The following is a 13,703-nucleotide window of genomic DNA, read 5'->3' as shown; positions in this document are numbered from 1 at the left end:
TCTCTCTCACACACACACACACACACACACACACACACACCACACAGTCCTACCAGGAAGTCCACGTGTCTCTGCTGTTACCATTTTGTACTCTCCTGGGAATCCCCTCCCCCAGCTGCTCCCTCTCCTAGCTGCCCCACCCCCCCCCCCCCCCGCCCCTAGTACCTTATCTTCACCTCTCCAGTAGCACTCAGGGCTGTCTACCTTGTGTCCCAGGGCAATAAGTGCTTGCTTAATCCTCTTAAGAACAAAGCTACAAACCACTTTGTCAAAGGAGATTGCCTGCTTTTTTTTTTTTAAAAGACAGTCACAAGTGCCTGGCTGGACTAGTACTTGCTATGTAGACTAAGATGGCCCTGCTTTTATGGAGATCTGCCTGCCTCTGCCTCCCCAGTGCTGGGATTAAAGGTGTGCACTACCACTCATAACCGGTTTCTTGAGTTTTCAAAATCACCCTCAGAGTTGGACAGCTGGTTGGTATTCTCAGCTCTGTCAACAGAGAGGTTGAGTCACTAGCCCATGGCCACACAGCTGGAAGTTGATTTCTGGCCTGACTTTAGGCCCTCAAGGTAGATCTTGCTCTCTTCTCGGCTGCAGCTGCCTCCTGCTCCAAAGTCCTTGAAGCCAGGCATGAGGAATTCCTTTAGGCAAGATTCGTTGCCTGGCCAGGTGGGCCAGGTCTAAATGTGTGAAGTCTCCTTGAGCTGGTTTTTGAATGTGGGAATGGCCAGGCCCTGGCTGACAAGAATCACATTCAGTTCTTGGTGTTGCTTCGGAGAGTCCAGAACTGCTGAGACTTTAACTAGCGGTTTCCAGCCTTCCCAGGGCTGTGACCCTTTAATACAGACCCTCATGTTGTGGTGACTCCCAACCATGAAATTATTTTCATTGCTACTTTGTAATTGTAATTTTGCTACTGTTATGAACAGTAATGTAAATAGTTTTGGAGATAGGGGTTGGCCAACATCCTGGAGCCTGCCTTCCCCTGGTGGCCACACATGAAGCCCATCATCCCAGTATCTTTTAAAGTCATCTCCAGCTTCTTCCCACTGTCCCTGGCTTGCCAGGGCCAACCCCAGGTGGTGTGTATTGCTTTGCTTTCGGCAAGCTATTTGCTCACTAGTTCCTCATGGAATCACCAGAGAGCCTGAGGCAGAGAAGAACGGAGAGGAAAGTGGGGACAGAGCAGGAGCTTCCTGAACAGTTGTGTGCTTGACAAGGTGCTGGCCCAGCTGGATCTGGGTCTCAGTTCTGGGGAGGGAGCTGTGGGAGGGGGAGGGTCCCTGGTAGGAGCCCAGAATCACACTTGCTTCCTCTAGGAGAGGCTCCTAGGCTGTGAAGGACTGTCTAAGACAGGAGTGGCTCGTGATAGCCACTTTACAGACAGGAAACTGGCTTCCCCAGAAGAACACATGGTGACAGTGAATGTCTCTGAGCACGCTGAACCTTGTCAACCCTAAGCTCCTAGCTTCTCTGCCATGAAAAGGGGTTTGAGCTCTGGGATCGGGGCCAAAAGTTCAGGGCTCTAACTTAGCCCCGGTGTTAGCCCTGCTGTGTCGTCTTGAGTCTCTGGACTTTGTTACCTTTATTTTCTCACTGTAAAAGCTCTCCATTTTTGTAGCGTTCCCCCACCGTCCGCTCCAGCAGGACCACGCACCCACTGGACTTTAAACATCCCTATTGCTTTTAACCTCTAGGCCGATCTCCGGCCACCTGGAGCCTGTGGATTTTACATGACTTCCCACATCGAGCAGGTCCCCAAAGAGAACACGGGCTCTGTCACAAAACCCATGCTTTCTCAAATTTTTGTTGTAAGAAATGGTGATCCAGGAAGGTGGCTCAGTGGGGAAGGGTATGTGTTACCAAGTCTGATAACAAGAGTTCGATTCCCCAGGACCCATATAATGGAAGGAGAGAACTGATTCCATAGGTCGTCCTCTGACCTCTGACCTCCACACACATGATGTGACATGTCCAGCTCCAGCCTCCAAAATAAATAAGCACATTGTTGTTGTTGTTTAATGGAAATGGTACAGTGTTAATCAGCTTGGCCAGACTGAGAAGAACTTGAGGTAGAAACTCATTCAGTTTGTTGATGGAGTTGTAGTCTGACCTCAGTCAGGTTTGCCGACTGGGGACTGGCTGTGCCATTTGTTCTTCTTGTTGGATTGGGAAACATGCACAAGGCCCTAAATTCAACCAGGGGCCCAGACAAAAAAGGAAGCAAACTTCCCAGCCTCCCAGCAGGCCGTGCAGTGGGCAAGCTTCTGGGTAAAACTAGGGCGAAGAGCTAGCCCTGGGGGTTCTCTGAGAGTCAGGGAACACCCCTAGCTGGTGACTGTGCCACAGGGACAGGGTGGAGGCTGGGGAACAAGAGGAAAGGGAGCTGGCACCCAGCTAGAAAGTCTGCAAGAGCTCACCTGGATGGGCTGGGGTAGGGGGAGGTGCCAGGCTAGGCCAACCTTCTACCTCCTCTACAACAAGACTCCAGGGCTCTGTCCGATCTCAGTGCTGGGCCCGGGAAGCAGAACCCAATGGGGCCTGTTAGATACGTTACAGGCCCAGTGCGGGAAGCTGTTTTGATTAAATTTGGGAGCATAATTGCAGGGTTTGTGCTGTGGCCTCATTATGGCTTTTTTAATCTTGTTAGCCTCTCCTCCCATCCCCCCCCCTTCCCTCCACAGCCACAGGCTGCGGCCTCAGAACAATACCAGGAATATTTTCCATCTCCCCATCATGGTTTTCTCCTCCTCCTCCTTCCCCAGATTGGCTCCCAGAGGCAGGATAGAGCAAAAGAAACAAGAAGAAGGCAAGGCCACAGAGGGGATTGGAAGTGTGGCTTTCTTCCCCAGAGCACCTTTTGGTTCAACTCCCATGCATGCCACGGCTGGTCTGGAGTTCTAGTGGGGGTGGGGCGGGGCTGGGTGGGAGGACAACGGGGGTGGGGTGGTAACGCCAATCAGGTAATACCAATCAGACTGGTGGTAGCTTCAGCAGTTCCCCCAAATCAGGCTCAGAGTTCTCTTCTGAGGGAGAAAGGAAAAAGCTGGGTGGTGACAACGCTGTGGATGGAGGCCATAGAGATAAAGAGGGCAGCCTTTGAGCTGGGGAGGTGGCAGGGGTGGGGATGGGGACGGGAGGAGGAAGCTAAGAGAACTCGGCCTAGACAAAGATGCCGAGCAGCAACTTGACCACACGGATGGCATCAGCCCGGTGGGGCTGGTCGGGGACTTCACACACTAATGGATGACTTCTTGTTTGCCCAAAACCTGCAGCAGGCAGGGTGCTGGTGGGTGTGATGGAGAGGAGTGGGTGTGTTAGGAGGGTCTACGGAGAACATGCTGGCTGTGAGATCAGTGTTTGGGATGCCTTGGGATGGTGAGGCGTTCCTGGCCTTGGTCCCTTTGTGGACCCAGTCACATGGTTAGTTACTAAGCTGTAAACTCCCTGGGAGGAGTGCCATCTCCCAGTGTAGGGAGTGGGAGAGGGTGCTTAGCGGAAGCCAGAGCACTTGTATAGAAGCCAGAGGTTCTCTGAGACAACAGCTGTAGGAAGTATGCGAATTAGGATGAGGTAGGCACACTCTGCACGCCCAGCCTAGGGCTCACCTTCTGCAGCAGCTTTTGGCTATTCATCTATGCTCCCCACCCCCCACCCCTTATCATGACTATGTCAGCAACCTTGATCTCTTTCTTGAGTTCCCACACTGGACCTCTCTAAGGGAACAGAATGCTCAGTCATGCAAAGCCTGGATCCAGAATGCAGAGCCAACCTCAGCCTTTGTTCTCAGTTGTCCTTCCAGTCCCCAGACTACCATAGGTACATGTGTTCTTTCATGCTGACTTTGGACTGTCCCCAGTAATCCGTTCCTTGGATGTATCCCTCCTAGCTTGTTGCCCAGGTCCTCTGTCCTCTGCTGGCTACAGGCAGGTGTCTTCTCATTTATCTCTGAGCAGCTGTCCTTACACCCTCTGTGCTGGTTAGATCCTGTCAACTTGACACACACTAGAGTCACCTGGGGAGGAGGGAACCTCAGTTGAGAATTTGCCTCCGTCAGATTGGCCTGTGGGCACGTCAGTAGGGCATTTTCTTAATGGTTAATTGACGTAGGAGGGCTCAGTCCACTGTGGGCAGCACGATCCTTAGGCAGGTAGGTCTGGACTTTTTTAACAAGAGTGAGAATTGTAAGCTAAATAAACAGTGGAAAGTGAGTTAACACTCCTATCCCAGGCTCTCACGATTATAGTCAATAATGGTTTCTTTCTGGTATTCTAGTCTTGGACCGCTTTGCTTTATGTCATGCTCTCAAGATGTTCTGAGCTTGGATTTCCTAACTTATCCCATTTTCCAGGACCAGCTCAGATGCCACATGCTTCATAGCAAGGCCTCCTAGGGCTCACAAGTGAAATACCTCTGCCAACCCTTCGGCACTCTGTTGAAGAGTGACCTCTTGCCAGCCAGTGTAGCCCACGTTGAACCCATGTTTCCGAGGCTCTATTGCTTGCAAAGGTCCTGATCATCAGGCTCATCAAAATCTGTCAGTACCCTGACCAGTGGCGGGGCGCTTCTCAGATGAACTTCAGTGATGCTCTGGGTGATGGGTGTGTGTATGTGTGTGGGTGTGGGGGGTGTGAGAAATGGAGTTGTATTCAGGCTTCTGGAGGGAACTACAGGGCTCAGGAGATAGGCTTGCTAAGTGACTTGAGCACCAGAGGAGCCTCAGCCAAGCAGGGTGACCTGTAAGTGAGGCAGAGGAGAACCAGATGTCCTGAAGCCAACAGAACTATAGGAGCTACTTCCTGCCCAGGTCCCAGTGAAGTGGTAGAAGGGACAGGTGTGAGTAGCAGTCCCTTCAAGCCAGGGTCTGGGCCAAGTATGGGAAAGGTGTTTTCTCCCAGGGCTGACCTGGCAGTGCATGGCTATGACTCAAGGGCCACCTTGAGAAATACTAGCTTGGTTTTTCCCAGCTTGGGGAGGGCCAGGAGCAATCCCTGGAGCACATGGCTGAGGGCCAGCTAGGCCACAGTCCCTACCCTCTGCCGCAGCGCTGAAGATCATTCCCAGGGCTCACTCTGTCCATTGAAGCCTTTGCTTTCTATTTGGCTTGTCTCCCGCCTCAGCCACTAAAGTGTTCTTTCTCAGTTCTCAGCTACAGAGACAGGGGACTTTCTCCCAGGAAGGTGTCTGTCCCTCCTGCTCCCCTCCGCAGAATCATTCCACTCCATCAGTTTATGGATGCTGGTCCAATGACCTGGGTGCTAGGCCACTGGAGGCAGAGAGTGTGGAGGCAGAGTTGCTCTCCATCGGCCAAGAGCCACCAGGTCTGCCACTTTCCCTCAGCTTCTGGGGAACTGTGTGGCATCTTAGGAAAGTAATGAACCGGGAGTCAGGACATCTAAACCCTGGTCAGGCTTTGACCTGTTGTTCTAAGGCAGAGGAGAGCCAGACAACCTAAGGTCCACAGAACTTTATGAGCTACTCCTTGCATGGGTCCCAGTCAGATGGTAGGAGGGGACAGGTATGGGTGGCAGTCCCTTCAAGGCAGAATTTGGGAGGGGTGTTTTTCCCCAGGAGGTCCCCTTCCTCTGAATCCTCGCCATCTCTCCATACTCATCAGAAGAGTGGAGGTTTGGGGCTAGGTGTTCTCAACAGGCCCAGGTTATACAGTTTCAAAGCACCTTCCAAGAAAGAGAGCAACAGTCGCCAGAGGTTAAAAACAGTACTCACTCAGAGAGGTTCAGGGCAGGAGAGTGTTGGCTGTGAAAGTATGAGGACCTGGGTTCGATCCCCAGCACCCTGGTAAAGGCAACTGTGGTGTTATACATCTTTAATCCCAGTGCCGGGAAGATGGAGAGGAGAAGATCCTTGGAACAGCTAGCAGAGTTTGCAAATTCAAGACTAGTGAGAGAACTTTATCCAAAGAACAAGGTAGAGGGGTTCCTGAGCAATGACCTCTGGCTTTCACAGAGGACATGTATGCATACATATTCACATGTACTCACACACATGCACACATATTCACACATTGAGCCACCCATACCCAGCAAAACCCCTATTGGGTTCAGTCTCCCATGCTGAACCCATCTTCTTCTGAGGGACCCAGACTGTAGGTCTTCCAGAGAGTTGGTGAGTTAACCCCAGGTTCTGTCTTTAGATTGGCTTCAGGAAGACTGTGGGCCAAGGCTGGCCGCCACCTCCTCCTAAACTAAAACTCAGCCGTCTGGGTCGAAAGACTACACTGTGTCCCTGGGCATGCTCCACATTTCCTCCCCAGCTGGCAGGGAGGGCACAGGCAGTTGCACACACTGAGATCTTGGCTCCCCAACGGGCAGCCTCCCTGAGGCGAGAGCCTGGCTTTCCTATCTTGGCCTAGGGCAGCCCCAGGCACAATCCACAGTCGGGTGAAGTAAGTGGTAGGTGGGGTCACCCGCTGTAGTCGGAATGGGTGTGCTTCTGGAACCTTCAGCTTAAATGGTTTCTGACAAAGCCTGAGAGGCAGGGGGAGGGGCCGCCTGCCTCTCCTAAACTACATTGTTCCTAATGGGCTGTGTTCTCAGCTGATGAGAGAGATGTTCAACAGAAACCTGACAGAGAAGGCTACAGACTCAGGGATGAGTGAGTAATTAGACGCTAATTAATTTGCATTTCACAAGAGAATCAGGGATGTTAAGGGAGGAAAAAAAACCTGCAAAGATTAAAGGCCTCATGTAGAAGGAAAATCTGGGACGAAGGGCCGGTGGAGCAGACTTAGCTGAGGGGGGAATGTCAGCGGGAACAGGTGGCCATGTGGGCATTCAATGGAGCAGGTGTGGCTGTAGCCAGGGAGGTCAGAAAGGCCTGGGTTTCCTGCAGTGCTCAGGACTGTTCCACAGACTACCCAGAGCTGCCTGCTGGGAGTGTGGCTAAGTGCTCCCCTCCCCCCAGGCTGGCCTCAAAACTTCTGAGTAGCTGAGAATGAAATCAGCCTGAACTTCTAATCCTCCTGCCTCCTCCTCTTCCTCAAAGACTGGATTACAGGCTTGTGCTATCATGCCTGGTTTATGTAGTACTGGGGATTGAACCCAAGGACTCATGGATAATAGGTGAGAGAACTCTACTAACTGAACCACGTCCCCAGCTTTGGTGGGAGAGGCAGCAAATGACATGTGTAAACAAAAAAAAAAAAAAAAAAAAAAAAAGTTTCTGTCTCTTAATCTTCTCTGTAAAAGATGTAAAAACAGTGGTTTTATAATTAAAATTATTTAAATCTTATATTTTAATGGCATTTTTTTTTTTTTTTTTTTGGAGACAGGGTCTCTTTATGCAGTCTGGCTGTCCTGGAATTCACTCTATAGTCCAGGCTAGCTTCCAACTCAGAGATCCACCTATCTCTGCCTCCCAAGGGCTGGGATTAAAGGTGTGTGCAATCACACCTGGCTCCTCTTTTAATAGGGCTGTAACAAAGAGATCAGTGCTGTCTTTGGCCTCTGGTCAAGTGACTGCTTCTCAAAACAGAATGTAGGAGGCAAGTGAGGTGGCTCAGAGGGTGGAAGTGTCACGTGTTCCACATGCCGCCCAGAAACACCCTGCTCAGATGTGTAGCAGGTGGGTAACCTGCAACTCTTGTCTCTTTGAATTCCTGCCCTGGCTGCTTTTGCCTCTCTGGAGCAGCCTGCACTTCATTTCAGAGCAAGACAAGGGTGTCGCAGTTATCTAGATGTTGCTGTAACAGACTATCTGAGACTGGAGAATTTATAAAGAAAAACGTTTACTTAAGTTATAATACTGGAAGCTGGAAGCTCAGAACTGGGCAGCCACGTGCAGCTGAGCCATGTGGTGGTTGTGAGCAGACACCTGTAGAAGGGAGAACCAATGAAGCAGACTTGCTTGCAACAGCTGTCTTTCTGGAAAATGAGTCTGGTCCAGGGAGAAAGGCATTCATATCTTTTTGACCACTCACCCCTGTCTTAAGGCTCACCTTCTAATACCTCCACAGCAACAACCACATTTCAGCACGAGGCCTTGTGCAGAAGAGCATGAGTTTGATTCCCAGAACCCCTAGAAAATAAATACACTTGTAAGCCCAGGGTTAGGGAGGCAGAGATAGGCTGACCATGGGGCCAACTGGCTAGGCAGCTTGGCTTATAAAGAGTGACATTCAAATTTAACCTCTGGCCTTAATAAACACACACACACACAGGATGGCCGGATGCTTCCTGCCATTCCCTGGCCTGATCCCATAGAACCTAGCATGAGATCCAGGTGACAGGAGACCATCCAGCCTGGGGGCAGTGATGACCACTCCAGGGGAGCTGTAGGTTTCCATGGGAACTGGGATCGTCCCCATCTTGGTCTCTCTGGGTCTCAGCATGACCAGGAAGAAACACAGTGGTAAAGGGGCCCTTAAGACTTGGGTGTGGCCTTGGCCAAAGCTCTAGAATGCTGTGTGTCTTTTGGTGTCTCTGAGCCATATTAAAATGGGCTAGCCTCCAGGGACCTGCCTGGGTCTTTTGTGATTGCTATAACAAGCTCTATGAACGTGATAGTTTTAAAGCACGAAAATCTACCTTCTCTACATTTTTTTAGAGGTCACAAAGCCAACATCGGTGTCCCTGGGCTGAGACCAAGGTGGCTTTGCAAAGCTAAGCTCTCTCCAGGTGACAATTCATTCCTTGCCTCTTCCACATCCAGGTGGATGCAGGCGACCCTTGGTTTGTGTCCTTGTCACTTCACCTTCAGCACCAGTACCTTCAGATCTCTCTCCATCTCTCTTCACATCAGCTCCTTTACTGGTGTCTGCTTATCCAGCCACCCTCTGTCTGCATACTTGTGGCCACTTTAGCTTCACATTCACCCTGATAATCCTGGATCATCCTGCCTCCAGGCCTCCTCTTAATTATATTTGTAGCAGGCCTTTCTCTAGGTGATGCCACATTTACAGGCCGTGAGGGTAGAATGTGATGTCTTTGGTCCTCCAACAGAGCAAGCCCTTGTATCTCTTCCCTGACTGCAGCTGTGCTTGCCTGCATAGCTCAGAAAATAATTCTGTAGGAATTATTTTCAATGTGTATTGACTAACCATCCAGCTGTTTTGCTCATGGCTGTCTCTTTTAGCAACTACCACTCTAGCCAATCTTTTTTTTTAAGTATTACATTTATTTATTTATTTTTAAAGATTTATTTATTTATTATTATATGTAAGTACACTGTAGCTGTCTTCAGACACACCAGAAGAGGGCGTCAGATCTCATTACGGATGATTGTGAGCCACCATGTGGTTGCTGGGATTTGAACTCTGGACCTTCGGAAGAGTAGTCGGGTGCTCTTACCCACTGAGCCATCTCACCAGCCCCTATTTATTTATTTATTTATTTATTTATTTATTTATATAGTGTATGTGTGTGCATGCGCATATGTATACCGCAGGCAGGTGTGGAGGTTTAAGGACAGCTTGCAGGGGTCAGTTCTCTCCCTGCATCATGTGGCTCCCAAGGACTGAACTCAGCTCCTCTGGCTTGGCGGTAAGCAGCTTTACCTGCTGAGCCAACGGCTCCATCACAAGCTATCTTAAGGAAACACATAGTATATGCTCCGTGCTTCACACACATTCCGTCACTTGCTCCTGCCCGGAAAAGTCAGGGCTGTGAGAATCCCCTGTAGAAGGAGACAAGGGGAGGAGGGTAGGGGAGGAGTCAAGAGCTGTGGGATGCCCCCTCCAGGTAGCTGACTATAAGACTCTGTCGTCACCCATCCACATTGCTGGCCCAGCATACACAGGGGTTCTCTGAAATGACTTACAAGTTTGGTCCCTTTTGAATTTTGAAGCCGTCTGTTATCTGATCCAACAAATTGCAGACATAGCCCAGAAAGGACTGTTCTAGACAACTGAAAATCTAATTACAAGAGTCAGGAATCCAGGTCCTTTAGGGCTGCATCTGTGTGTGACCTCCACCATCAAGCAAAACACAGATAGGGAGTAGGGCACAACCTAGTCACAGCTTGCCTGGTGGCCAGCACAGTTGGTGGCTTTTATTATTCTCTGTCTCTGGGCTGATGAAGACTTTGCATATCCGTGTAGGTTGGGCCTCCTGGCTAAACTATCTGTTCATCTGTGTGTGCACGTGCATGCACGTGTGATCGCGTGTGTGTTCCACCAGCCCTTGCATTGCTTCTCCAGGAGACCTGTATTTCCCTTTGGCCCCGACTTTAATTTCAGACCCTAGAAGCGCGTATGACTTAAATACTATGTTTGTACGAGGAGCTTGCCTTGGAAGCTGTCTACAGTGAATCCCTTGTGTTTCCAAAAGTCCAGAGGTGGGAAGGAGGCTTGGCCTCTGGAGAACATTCCTGTGGAGGGAATGGAATTTAAAAACAAGTCCACCAGCAGGCCTTGAGGTTAAAGGGCAGGAAGCTGGTCTGAGCACATCTTAGTCCTCTGGGTCTAAGGGCAGTTGGGAATGCTGTGTGTTTGCCCAGCTGGGGCCAAGAATGGGTGTGGCATGTGGCAGGAGGAGGTGGTTTGGGCAGAAGGCACTGGCCGTGGTCTGGGGAGCTTCGTACACCACACGAGAGCTGGACATGGATTCTCAAGGCCAGAGAGGTGGCTCACCTCTCTGCTGGTTTTCTTCCAAAATATTTTTTTGGCTATGACAATGGGTCAAGGAGGATGGATAAGGAAAGCATCAGCTCCTGTCTGTCTGTCTGTCTGTCTGTCTCTCTCTCTCTCTCTCTCTGTCTATGTATGTGTACATGTGTGCATGTGTGCGTGCATATGTGTGTGTACACTTTTTATGAAAGCCAGAGGACGCCTCCTCAAATATTGTTCTTCCGGTTCTGCGCACTTTCATTTTGAGACAGGCGCTCTCACTGTCCTGGAGCTAGGGGGCCAGAGAGCCACAGTGATCTGCCAGTCTCTGCCTCTGTCTGTCCGCAGCCCTAGGATTACAGGCCCACACCACCACACCTTGCTTTTTATCTATGGGTTCAGGGCAAGCACCCTTGGCTGAGCTCACTCCCTAGCCCACCCACTGCACGTCACAGTCAGCATTTCCTTCACCTGTTGATCTTTTGATGGATGCTTTAGCTGACTTCTTATCTTGGAGGTGGCTGCAGTAAATAGCACAGAGGCCTCTTTCATATACAGATTCCATTTCCTGCGGTTGTCCACCCACAGGTGGTCTCTCTGCCTCAGATCTCAGCTCTGCACTAACTTTCCGAGCCATTTTTTTTACCCTCTCTTCCATCTTTGATCTTTCTGTTAGCAGCCATCCTAACAAGTGTGGGACAGTCTTTCCTCAAGGTTTTAGTGATTCTGAGCATTTTAAATTATGCTTAGTTATTTAAGTGTGTGGAGGTCGGAGGACAACTTACTTGCTACACACTATGTGGGTCACATAGATTGAACTTGGGTCATCCGGGTTGGCCACACAAGCCTTTACCAATGAGCTGCCTTGCTCAAGTACATTTGCTGTTTGTTTGTTTGTTTGTTTGTTTTAAATCTTCCCATCGGGCATTTGTTTGCCTCCTTTTGAGCAGTGTTGATTCAGATCCTTTGGCCATTTAAAAAATGTACATCGGTGTTTTGCCTGAATGTACGTCTATATGACAGTGTTGCATCCCCTGGAACAGAAGTTACAGACAGTTGTGAGCTGCCATGTAGGTACTAGGAATTGAACCCAGGTCCTCTGGAAGAGCAGCCACTTAACCACTGAACCATCCCTTTGGCACCCCTTTTTTCATTTTTAACTGGTTATTTGTTTTCTTACACTTGAGTTACTTAAGCTCTTTATATGTTTTGGGTATTAGCTCCTTTTCACATATGCAATTTGCAAATATCAGTCTGTGGGCTACACCCCACTGCATTAGTTGCTTTCCTGCTGTGTAGAACCTTTAAATTTGGGACAATCTCATGTTTGCTTTTGCTTCCTGGGTCTTCATTCCCTGTTCTAAAACCCAGTGTGTGAAAGGGTGGATTTTCCTAGTGGGTTTACATCTTTCTAACCACTCTCCAATGACTGTGTGTGTTATGAGATAAAGACCTATGCTCATTCTTCCCTGTGTGACTGTCATTTATGGAAAGGCTGCTCTTTCTAGTCATTATTTGGGGAACCTTTCATAAAAGCAATTGGTTTTATTATTCATTTTTGAAAAGCATGGATTTGTTTCTGGGCATTCTGCACATTGGTCTCTGCAACTGTTCTTGTGACAGTGCCGTGCTGTTTTGATTACTGTAGCTTTGTAGTATAGTTTGAGCCAAGTTACTATGATGCTTGTAGCAGCCTTGTTCTCAAAACTGCTTTGAGTGGAGTCTTTGTGGTTCTATATGAATTTTAGGACTCCCCCCCTATTTTTGTAAAAATTGTCATTGGAATTTTGAAAGGGACAACATTGACTATAGATTTGGGTAGTGTGGATATTTTAAGGATATTAATTCTTCCAATCCATGAACATGGGGTATCTTCGTTTATTTGTTATATTTTTCTTCTTCAATTTTATTCACCAATGTCTTACAGTTTTCAATGTATAGATCTTTAACCTCTTTGGTTAAATGTATTCCTAAGTATGATTCTCATTTTATAGATTATTTTATGTATGAGTGGGTTTTTTTTGTTGTGTTTGTTTGTTTGTTTGTTTTTTGAGACAGGGTTTCTCTGTGTAGCTCTGGCTGTCCTGGAATTCACTCTGTAGACCAGGCTGGCCTCTGCCTCCCAAGTGCTGGGATTAAAGGCGTGTACCACCACTGCCCGGCATGTATGAGTGTTTTGCTTGCATGTATCCCTGTACACTACATGCACACTTGGTGATCATGACAGCCAGAAAAGAGAGTCCTAGACCAGGCTGGTACCTGTGTGTGGCAAGGGTGAATGAGTGCTTGGAGCTTTGCACAGAGGTGGGGCATGTGCTGTGGGTCAGTCACAGCAGGACTTAAGGAAAAATATGTGGGAAGTTTTCCAACAAGAGGAATCATGGCTCAGGAATGAGCAATGGGTGAGAGGTCAGAGAGCTCAGGCTAGCCTGTCTATCCTGAGGTAGGTCAGAAGGAGCTGAAGCTGGGTGGGAACATATATCAGTAGGTGGCAGCCACAGGTGTCTATGGGGGAACCTTTGGGTGGAATGCAAGAGTCGAGGCTGCTCTTCCATGACTCACTGGTCACTAATGCAAAGTCACACTCTTTTATAAAAGTTTTTAATTTATGTATATGGGGTTTTGGCCGCATGGATATTTGTGCACAACATGTGTGCCTGGTGCCAGCAAAGGACAGGAATGGGCATCAGATCCCCTGGAACTGGAGTTACAGATGGTTGTGAGCCTTTCTGTGCATGCCAGGAATCCAAGTCAGGTCCTTTGTAAGAGTAGCCAGTGCTCTTAATCACTAAGCCATCTCAGCAGCCCCAAAACCGTAATCTTTGTATCTCAAGTCCTCATCGGCAAAATATAGGAGTTGACCCCACATCAAGGGTTCACTGGTCTTTAATTCCAGCACTCGAGAGGCAGAGGTAGATGGATTTCTGACTGGAGGTCAGACCAATCTACAGAGTGAATTCCAGGACAATTGTATCCTTGTCTTGAAAACAAAGTGAAAGAAAAAAGAGGTTCTTTAGGGCTTCAAGATGACTCAGCAGGCCGGGCGTGGTGGTGCATGCCTTTAATCCCAGCACTCGGGAGGCAGAGGCAGGCGGATTTCTGAGTTCGAGGCCAGCCTGGTCTACAAAGTGAGCTCCAG

The 13,703-nt window shown here is 49.0% G+C and overlaps 1 long non-coding RNA gene across 1 annotated transcript in view; it reads left to right on the top strand.

Annotated features, from left to right (window-relative positions):
- Positions 1-7,431: 7,431 nt before the first annotated feature.
- LOC110301015 overlaps positions 7,432-13,703 on the top strand; it is a 34,230-nt gene continuing 27,958 nt past the window's right edge. Inside the window, exon 1 of the long non-coding RNA XR_002378659.1 lies at positions 7,432-7,497. This is a non-coding gene — a long non-coding RNA (uncharacterized LOC110301015). The remainder of the gene's footprint in view (positions 7,498-13,703) is intronic.

This window comes from Mus caroli, chromosome 9 (assembly GCF_900094665.2).
Source record: "Mus caroli chromosome 9, CAROLI_EIJ_v1.1, whole genome shotgun sequence".
Classification (NCBI taxonomy): Eukaryota; Metazoa; Chordata; class Mammalia; order Rodentia; family Muridae; genus Mus; species Mus caroli.
This window is presented reverse-complemented; position numbering and strand designations above follow the sequence as displayed.